Source organism: Nerophis ophidion, linkage group LG20, assembly GCF_033978795.1.
Source record: "Nerophis ophidion isolate RoL-2023_Sa linkage group LG20, RoL_Noph_v1.0, whole genome shotgun sequence".
Taxonomy (NCBI): domain Eukaryota; kingdom Metazoa; phylum Chordata; class Actinopteri; order Syngnathiformes; family Syngnathidae; genus Nerophis; species Nerophis ophidion.
The window spans coordinates 46,287,416-46,299,072 of NC_084630.1; positions in this window are offsets into that span (position 1 = coordinate 46,287,416).

Genomic DNA, 11,657 nt, shown 5'->3' on the forward strand with positions numbered 1-11,657 from the left:
TTTAAAAGGAAACAAAAAAGAGAAATATTACAATGAGAATAAAAACTAAAAAGCAACAATGGGAATAACAATATAACAGTAAAATAAGAATATAACAAGACAAAGTAGGCAGTAGTGACCATGTTATGAAAACGTATTGCACTGTTATTGTTTTGCATCCCCTGTCATCCTAGTACCCCCCCGCCCCCGTCCCAGAGAGGAGTTGTACAGTCTAATGGCGTGTGGGACAAAGGAGTTCTTGAGTCTATTAGTCCTGATGTTGAACAGGCTCCTCTGGCTGCTGATAACACTATGCAGAGGGTGACTGGCATCATCCAGGATGCTCACTAGTTTGTCAACAGTCCTCTTCTCTGCCGCCCTCACCAGTGAGTCCAGTTATATTCCCATTGTAGAACCGGCCCGCCTGATCAGTTTCTCCAGGGTGGAGCTGTCCTTCTTAGATGTACTGCCCCCCCCCCAGTATCCTCATTCACAACACGTTCTCTTACATTTCCTTGTTATGATACATGTGCATACCATTTAGTGGTCAATTGTACGGAATACTGAACTGTGCAATCTACTAATAAAAGTTTCAATCAATCAATCATGTTCACATTATTTATTGACTGTATCTAAAAAAGATAAAAATATAGTTTGATTTAAATGAAGATATGAAATAATCCTAAATGAAATACAATGACTTGGGTTATATTATTGTATGTACTAGGTCATAAAATCAGTGTCAGTTGAGTCGGTCCATAGGTTGCCTGTAGGAATTTTTACTGTCCAGCAGATGTCATTATTTAGTGACACAGTATTGACACAGTATCAATACAGTTTTGCAATGTGTCCAAACGATACATGAAGCCTCATCAACCCATCACTACTTATTAGCGTCCTGCTCACGTCTTTCTCAGTCCATGTGCTTTCACGACAGTTGGCACACTTGACGTTACAAAGCAGTACTGCTCTGTTCTGCTGCCTTCCTTTTTTTTTTTTTTAATGTTTATTTATACATTTCAACAATTAAAAACAGTAAGCCGAACAACAATATAAAACATTATAAAACATTATGAAAACAGTACAAAACAGCGCCAGGGGGTTGTAAATTCAAAATAACAAAAATAGAATACAAACAAATATATATATATATATATATATATATATATATATATATATATATATATATATATATATAATAAACAAAGTGCAAAGCCATAGGTTCATTCAGATTCATTAAATAACTTAAATTTGGAACACAGCATCATCGTTTTCACAGCTTTTTTGTTGTTAGAGGTAGAGATTGTTTTAATTTAAAGTTCAAAATCTTTTTTAAAGGCACAAAAGATAGGTCGGGTATTGAGAAACTTACATTTATGAATATAAAACTTAGCCAATAAAATAATGAGGTTGCAAAGGTAGAATTCCTTTTAAATTTTTTGTTCATAAAGTGTAAAACCAAAAATCACATATTTAAAGCAAAGCACAAATTTGTCATAAATATTGTCCAGGATGAAGCGACAGATGCCTGCCATAGTGATGGAGTGTTTTCACAAGTATAAAACAAGTGGTTAACAGTCTCTGGGTGCATGTTACATAACATCAATGTCCTTCTTCTATCTAACCATTACAGTCTTTACAGGGTAATAACCAGGAATAATTTTAAATGATATCTCTTTGACTTTGTTGGGAAGTAAATACCTGTTAGGAAGGGACCACAATTTTTTGATCCAACAGATGTCATTTACAACATTATTCCAGAGGGAAATGACATAGGAGACAGACACACAATCATTTTGGAATAAGCTGAGGATTTTTCTGTTATTTTTTTGATCAAAGCAAAGTTTCCCCACAGGAGTGTCAAGTGGATCGTTCACTATTTTTACAGCAGAAAGAGGAGGTGTGTAACACCTGTTGGAATGTACAACATAATAACACCTGTTGGAATGTACAACATAACAACACCTGTTGGAATGTACAACATAACAACACCTGTTGGAATGTACAACATAATAACACCTGTTGGAATGTACAACATAATAACACCTGTTGGAATGTACAACATAATAACACCTGTTGGAATGTACAACATAACAACACCTGTTGGAATGTACAACATAATAACACCTGTTGGAATGTACAACATAATAACACCTGTTGGAATGTACAACATAACAACACCTGTTGGAATGTACAACATAATAACACCTGTTGGAATGTACAACATAATAACACCTGTTGGAATGTACAACATAATAACACCTGTTGGAATGTACAACATAATAACACCTGTTGGAATGTACAACATAACAACACCTGTTGGAATGTACAACATAATAACACCTGTTGGAATGTACAACATAACAACACCTGTTGGAATGTACAACATTACAACACCTGTTGGAATGTAAAACATAACAACACCTGTTGGAATGTACAACATAATAACACCTGTTGGAATGTACAACATAATAACACCTGTTGGAATGTACAACATAACAACACCTGTTGGAATGTACAACATAACAACACCTGTTGGAATGTACAACATAATAACACCTGTTGGAATGTACAACATAACAACACCTGTTGGAATGTACAACATAATAACACCTGTTGGAATGTACAACATAACAACACCTGTTGGAATGTACAACATAACAACACCTGTTGGAATGTACAACATAACAACACCTGTTGGAATGTACAACATAACAACACCTGTTGGAATGTACAACATAATAACACCTGTTGGAATGTACAACATAATAACAGGTGTTGGAATGTACAACATAATAACACCTGTTGGAATGTACAACATAACAACACCTGTTGGAATGTACAACATAATAACACCTGTTGGAATGTACAACATAACAACACCTGTTGGAATGTACAACATAACAACACCTGTTGGAATGTACAACATAATAACACCTGTTGGAATGTACAACATAATAACACCTGTTGGAATGTACAACATAACAACACCTGTTGGAATGTACAACATAATAACACCTGTTGGAATGTACAACATAATAACACCTGTTGGAATGTAAAACATAATAACACCTGTTGGAATGTACAACATAATAACACCTGTTGGAATGTACAACATAATAACAGGTGTTGCAATGTACAACATAATAACAGGTGTTGCAATGTACAACATAATAACAGGTGTTGCAATGTACAACATAATAACACCTGTTGGAATGTACAACATAACAACACCTGTTGGAATGTACAACATAACAACACCTGTTGGAATGTACAACATAACAACACCTGTTGGAATGTACAACATAACAACACCTGTTGGAATGTACAACATAACAACACCTGTTGGAATGTACAACATAATAACACCTGTTGGAATGTACAACATAACAACACCTGTTGGAATGGACAACATAATAACACCTGTTGGAATGTACAACATAATAACACCTGTTGGAATGTACAACATAACAACACCTGTTGGAATGTACAACATAATAACACCTGTTGGAATGTACAACATAATAACACCTGTTGGAATGTACAACATAATAACACCTGTTGGAATGTACAACATAACAACACCTGTTGGAATGTACAACATAATAACAGGTGTTGGAATGTACAACATAACAACACCTGTTGGAATGTACAACATAATAACAGGTGTTGCAATGTACAACATAATAACACCTGTTGGAATGTACAACATAATAACACCTGTTGGAATGTACAACATAATAACACCTGTTGGAATGTACAACATAATAACACCTGTTGGAATGTACAACATAATAACATTTGTTGGAATGTACAACATAATAACAGGTGTTGGAATGTACAATATAATAACACCTGTTGGAATGTACAACATAACAACACCTGTTGGAATGTACAACATAATAACAGGTGTTGGAATGTACAACATAACAACACCTGTTGGAATGTACAACATAACAACACCTGTTGGAATGTACAACATAATAACAGGTGTTGCAATGTACAACATAATAACAGGTGTTGCAATGTACAACATAATAACACCTGTTGGAATGTACAACATAATAACAGGTGTTGGAATGTACAACATAATAACATTTGTTGGAATGTACAACATAATAACAGGTGTTGGAATGTACAACATAATAACAGGTGTTGGAATGTACAACATAATAACACCTGTTGGAATGTACAACATAATAACAGGTGTTGGAATGTACAACATAATAACAGGTACTGGAATGTACAACATAATAACACCTGTTGGAATGTACAACATAATAACACCTGTTGGAATGTACAACATAATAACACCTGTTGGAATGTACAACATAATAACACCTGTTGGAATGTACAACATAATAACAGGTGTTGGAATGTACAACATAATAACAGGTGTTGGAATGTACAACATAATAACACCTGTTGGAATGTACAACATAATAACAGGTGTTGGAATGTACAACATAATAACAGGTGTTGGAATGTACAACATAATAACACCTGTTGGAATGTACAACATAATAACAGGTGTTGGAATGTACAACATAACAACACCTGTTGGAATGTACAACATAACAACACCTGTTGGAATGTACAACATAATAACACCTGTTGGAATGTACAACATAATAACACCTGTTGGAATGTACAACATAATAACACCTGTTGGAATGTACAACATAATAACAGGTGTTGCAATGTACAACATAATAACAGGTGTTGCAATGTACAACATAATAACAGGTGTTGCAATGTACAACATAATAACACCTGTTGGAATGTACAACATAACAACACCTGTTGGAATGTACAACATACCAACACCTGTTGGAATGTACAACATAACAACACCTGTTGGAATGTACAACATAACAACACCTGTTGGAATGTACAACATAATAACACCTGTTGGAATGTACAACATAACAACACCTGTTGGAATGGACAACATAATAACACCTGTTGGAATGTACAACATAATAACACCTGTTGGAATGTACAACATAACAACACCTGTTGGAATGTACAACATAATAACACCTGTTGGAATGTACAACATAATAACACCTGTTGGAATGTACAACATAACAACACCTGTTGGAATGTACAACATAATAACAGGTGTTGGAATGTACAACATAACAACACCTGTTGGAATGTACAACATAATAACAGGTGTTGCAATGTACAACATAATAACACCTGTTGGAATGTACAACATAATAACACCTGTTGGAATGTACAACATAATAACACCTGTTGGAATGTACAACATAACAACACCTGTTGGAATGTACAACATAATAACACCTGTTGGAATGTACAACATAATAACAGGTGTTGGAATGTACAATATAATAACACCTGTTGGAATGTACAACATAACAACACCTGTTGGAATGTACAACATAATAACAGGTGTTGGAATGTACAACATAACAACACCTGTTGGAATGTACAACATAATAACAGGTGTTGGAATGTACAACATAACAACACCTGTTGGAATGTACAACATAATAACAGGTGTTGCAATGTACAACATAATAACAGGTGTTGCAATGTACAACATAATAACACCTGTTGGAATGTACAACATAACAACACCTGTTGGAATGTACAACATAATAACATTTGTTGGAATGTACAACATAATAACAGGTGTTGGAATGTACAACATAATAACAGGTGTTGGAATGTACAACATAATAACACCTGTTGGAATGTACAACATAATAACAGGTGTTGGAATGTACAACATAATAACAGGTGTTGGAATGTACAACATAATAACAGGTGTTGGAATGTACAACATAATAACACCTGTTGGAATGTACAACATAATAACACCTGTTGGAATGTACAACATAATAACACCTGTTGGAATGTACAACATAATAACAGGTGTTGGAATGTACAACATAATAACAGGTGTTGGAATGTACAACATAATAACACCTGTTGGAATGTACAACATAATAACAGGTGTTGGAATGTACAACATAATAACAGGTGTTGGAATGTACAACATAATAACACCTGTTGGAATGTACAACATAATAACAGGTGTTGGAATGTACAACATAACAACACCTGTTGGAATGTACAACATAACAACACCTGTTGGAATGTACAACATAATAACACCTGTTGGAATGTAAAACATAATAACACCTGTTGGAATGTACAACATAATAACACCTGTTGGAATGTACAACATAATAACAGGTGTTGCAATGTACAACATAATAACAGGTGTTGCAATGTACAACATAATAACAGGTGTTGCAATGTACAACATAATAACACCTGTTGGAATGTACAACATAACAACACCTGTTGGAATGTACAACATAACAACACCTGTTGGAATGTACAACATAACAACACCTGTTGGAATGTACAACATAACAACACCTGTTGGAATGTACAACATAATAACACCTGTTGGAATGTACAACATAACAACACCTGTTGGAATGGACAACATAATAACACCTGTTGGAATGTACAACATAATAACACCTGTTGGAATGTACAACATAACAACACCTGTTGGAATGTACAACATAATAACACCTGTTGGAATGTACAACATAATAACACCTGTTGGAATGTACAACATAATAACACCTGTTGGAATGTACAACATAACAACACCTGTTGGAATGTACAACATAATAACAGGTGTTGGAATGTACAACATAACAACACCTGTTGGAATGTACAACATAATAACAGGTGTTGCAATGTACAACATAATAACACCTGTTGGAATGTACAACATAATAACACCTGTTGGAATGTACAACATAATAACACCTGTTGGAATGTACAACATAACAACACCTGTTGGAATGTACAACATAATAACACCTGTTGGAATGTACAACATAATAACAGGTGTTGGAATGTACAATATAATAACACCTGTTGGAATGTACAACATAACAACACCTGTTGGAATGTACAACATAATAACAGGTGTTGGAATGTACAACATAACAACACCTGTTGGAATGTACAACATAATAACAGGTGTTGGAATGTACAACATAACAACACCTGTTGGAATGTACAACATAATAACAGGTGTTGCAATGTACAACATAATAACAGGTGTTGCAATGTACAACATAATAACACCTGTTGGAATGTACAACATAACAACACCTGTTGGAATGTACAACATAATAACATTTGTTGGAATGTACAACATAATAACAGGTGTTGGAATGTACAACATAATAACAGGTGTTGGAATGTACAACATAATAACACCTGTTGGAATGTACAACATAATAACAGGTGTTGGAATGTACAACATAATAACAGGTGTTGGAATGTACAACATAATAACAGGTGTTGGAATGTACAACATAATAACACCTGTTGGAATGTACAACATAATAACACCTGTTGGAATGTACAACATAATAACACCTGTTGGAATGTACAACATAATAACAGGTGTTGGAATGTACAACATAATAACAGGTGTTGGAATGTACAACATAATAACACCTGTTGGAATGTACAACATAATAACAGGTGTTGGAATGTACAACATAATAACAGGTGTTGGAATGTACAACATAATAACAGGTGTTGGAATGTACAACATAATAACAGGTGTTGGAATGTACAACATAATAACAGGTGTTGGAATGTACAACATAATAACAGGTGTTGGAATGTACAACATAATAACACCTGTTGGAATGTACAACATAATAACAGGTGTTGGAATGTACAACATAATAACAGGTGTTTGAATGTACAACATAATAACACCTGTTGGAATGTAAAACATAATAACAGGTGTTGGAATGTACAACATAATAACAGGTGTTGGAATGTACAACATAATAACACCTGTTGGAATGTACAACATAATAACAGGTGTTGGAATGTACAACATAATAACACCTGTTGGAATGTACAACATAATAACAGGTGTTGGAATGTACAACATAATAACACCTGTTGGAATGTACAACATAATAACAGGTGTTGGAATGTACAACATAATAACAGGTGTTGGAATGTACAACATAATAACACCTGTTGGAATGTACAACATAATAACAGGTGTTGGAATGTACAACATAATAACACCTGTTGGAATGTACAACATAATAACACCTGTTGGAATGTACAACATAATAACACCTGTTGGAATGTACAACATAATAACAGGTGTTGGAATGTACAACATAATAACACCTGTTGGAATGTACAACATAATAACAGGTGTTGGAATGTACAACATAATAACTGGTGTTGGAATGTACAACATAATAACAGGTGTTGGAATGTACAACATAATAACAGGTGTTGGAATGTACAACATAATAACAGGTGTTGGAATGTACAACATAATAACAGGTGTTGGAATGTACAACATAATAACAGGTGTTGGAATGTACAACATAATAACAGGTGTTGGAATGTACAACATAATAACAGGTGTTGGAATGTACAACATAATAACACCTGTTGGAATGTACAACATAATAACAGGTGTTGGAATGTACAACATAATAACACCTGTTGGAATGTACAACATAATAACACCTGTTGGAATGTACAACATAATAACACCTGTTGGAATGTACAACATAATAACACCTGTTGGAATGTACAACATAATAACAGGTGTTGGAATGTACAACATAATAACAGGTGTTGGAATGTACAACATAATAACTGGTGTTGGAATGTACAACATAATAACAGGTGTTGGAATGTACAACATAATAACAGGTGTTGGAATGTACAACATAATAACAGGTGTTGGAATGTACAACATAATAACAGGTGTTGGAATGTACAACATAATAACAGGTGTTGGAATGTACAACATAATAACAGGTGTTGGAATGTACAACATAATAACAGGTGTTGGAATGTACAACATAATAACACCTGTTGGAATGTACAACATAATAACAGGTGTTGGAATGTACAACATAATAACACCTGTTGGAATGTACAACATAATAACACCTGTTGGAATGTACAACATAATAACACCTGTTGGAATGTACAACATAATAACACCTGTTGGAATGTACAACATAATAACAGGTGTTGGAATGTACAACATAATAACAGGTGTTGGAATGTACAACATAATAACAGGTGTTGGAATGTACAACATAATAACACCTGTTGGAATGTACAACATAATAACAGGTGTTGGAATGTACAACATAATAACAGGTGTTGGAATGTACAACATAATAACACCTGTTGGAATGTACAACATAATAACAGGTGTTGGAATGTACAACATAATAACACCTGTTGGAATGTACAACATAATAACAGGTGTTGGAATGTACAACATAATAACACCTGTTGGAATGTACAACATAATAACAGGTGTTGGAATGGCATCAAATACAATAGCAAATTGTTTGGGAGTCACAGGTATCTTAAATTGGTTGAGAAATTCTTGGTAATTAAAAAGTTGACCTTCCTTATTGAAAAGCTGACTCACTAAAATAATGTTATTGTTAAACCAATTGTTGAGGAAAAGAGATTTCCTTTTGTAACATATGTCTTTATTGTTCCAGATGAAATATTTGGTAGGTGAGAAGTGGTGCTTGTATACAAGAGAGCATGCTAGAAGGGCTTGTTTGTGGAAGTTTGAGAGTGCAACAGGAATCCTGTCAATGTTAGAATTACACAAGAGCAAAAATGTTAGGCCTCCAAGGTTAGAGAATACATGATGAGAAATAAAGTTCCAAATTGAGGTAGGTTCTTTCAAGTAGTGTCTTATCCAATTAATTTTAAAGGTGTGGTTTAGTGTAGTGAAGTCAAGAAAGTTTAGACCACCCTGATTGTAATTGTTCATTATAACAGATTTATTAAACTTGTAGTGGCATAAAACACTTCCTGTTTGGTGCGCAATCCTGTCGGCTGTATTTCACAGCGCGTCTTTGACAACTTTCACAGCGCATCTTTGACAACTTTCACAGCGCGTCTTTGACAACTTTCACAGCGCGTCTTTGACAACTTTCACAGCGCATCTTTGACAACTTTCACAGCGCGTCTTTGACAACTTTCACAGCGCGTCTTTGACAACTTTCACAGCGCGTCTTTGACAACTTTCACAGCGCGTCTTTGACAACTTTCACAGCGCGTCTTTGACAACTTTCACAGCGCGTCTTTGACAACTTTCACAGCGCGTCTTTGACAACTTTCACAGCGCGTCTTTGACAACTTTCACAGCGCGTCTTTGACAACTTTCACAGCGCGTCTTTGACAACTTTCACAGCGCGTCTTTGACAACTTTCACAGCGCGTCTTTGACAACTTTCACAGCGCGTCTTTGACAACTTGTAGTGGCATAAAACACTGAACGTGATTGTTCCTATAACCCCTTTGTTTCAAATGTTTGTTCCACTTGGGGCGCGGGCATCTTGTCTGACTCACACCTTTTACACAGCCTTCCTTGTCACGTATTCTTCCTTTTCCCGCTTTCCCTCCACTAATTCAAACTGATCCAGCAGCGCAACTGAAGATTGTTTTATTTACAATAATCAAGGGTTAGAATACTCGGGAAACAAAATAAATGGTAGCTTATATGAAGCCGAGGTCTACAGACAGGTGAGGTCTACAGACAGGTGAGGTCTACAGACAGGTGAGGTCTACAGACGGTATGCTGGTGCCCGACTGCCAATCACGCGCCCAGCGCGCTCCTGCCCCTTATAGGCCTGCGTGGGAACTTTACACCACCTGCAAAGGGTGCACACTGACATACACGCATGAATCACTCAAAAACAATCAAATAAACATCAATTCAAGTATGGCCCTCTATTTGGCTCCTACAAATATACTGAATTTTGTTTTTCCAAATAAAGTCAACGAGTATTTTTTCAATAGTTTTACATATTTTTGGGTAATAAAGCGTAATCTTACCGGCTGTCCGTTCAGCTTTTGCTTTTGTCACAACTGTGGGTTATCGTCAAGGATAGCAAACTTTCTCCCACTCTGCGCTGCGGTGGCGTCTTCTGACTTATGCTCTCCTTGATTCGACGCAGCTGTCTAATTATCGGGCTCGCGCACCAGCAGGTGAGACGGGAGCGCGCGGCGCTCTACCTGCGCGTGAACGTGAATAGATGGGGTGATCATATAAACAGACTGGCTGAACTAATGCCGGATGATCTATTATTTACCTGGGGTTGCCAAGGCGAATAGGGGGTGCCGATGTACTTTACCATAAAATATCACTTTATTTTATTTTTTTAAATGGGTTTTGGCTGGTTGCCAGGTCGCCGAGGTTACGAGCACGCGCATCAGCTGACGAGACAGCTGTTGGCCGCTACAGTCACTTTTTAGACTTAACAGTTCATCTTTCATATTATCAGTTTGAGAACTTTTTTTTTTCCTCTCTTTCCATTTTTCCTTTCTTTTATTGTAACTGGATCTGTGTACTCTTATTTTATATTAATATTTTCTACCGCTTGTCCCTTTGGGGTCAATTATGTCCATTATTTCGGAATAATTCCCACCAATAGAGTGATTTTTGTGTACATTAAATTATTCTGATCTACATCTCATCTCATAACTGATACTACTCATTGTTTCCTGGATTATATTATTGTTATTTTCTTATTTAGAAATGAAACCAACGATTCCGGAAATGCTAAAGTAAAAAGTTTGATG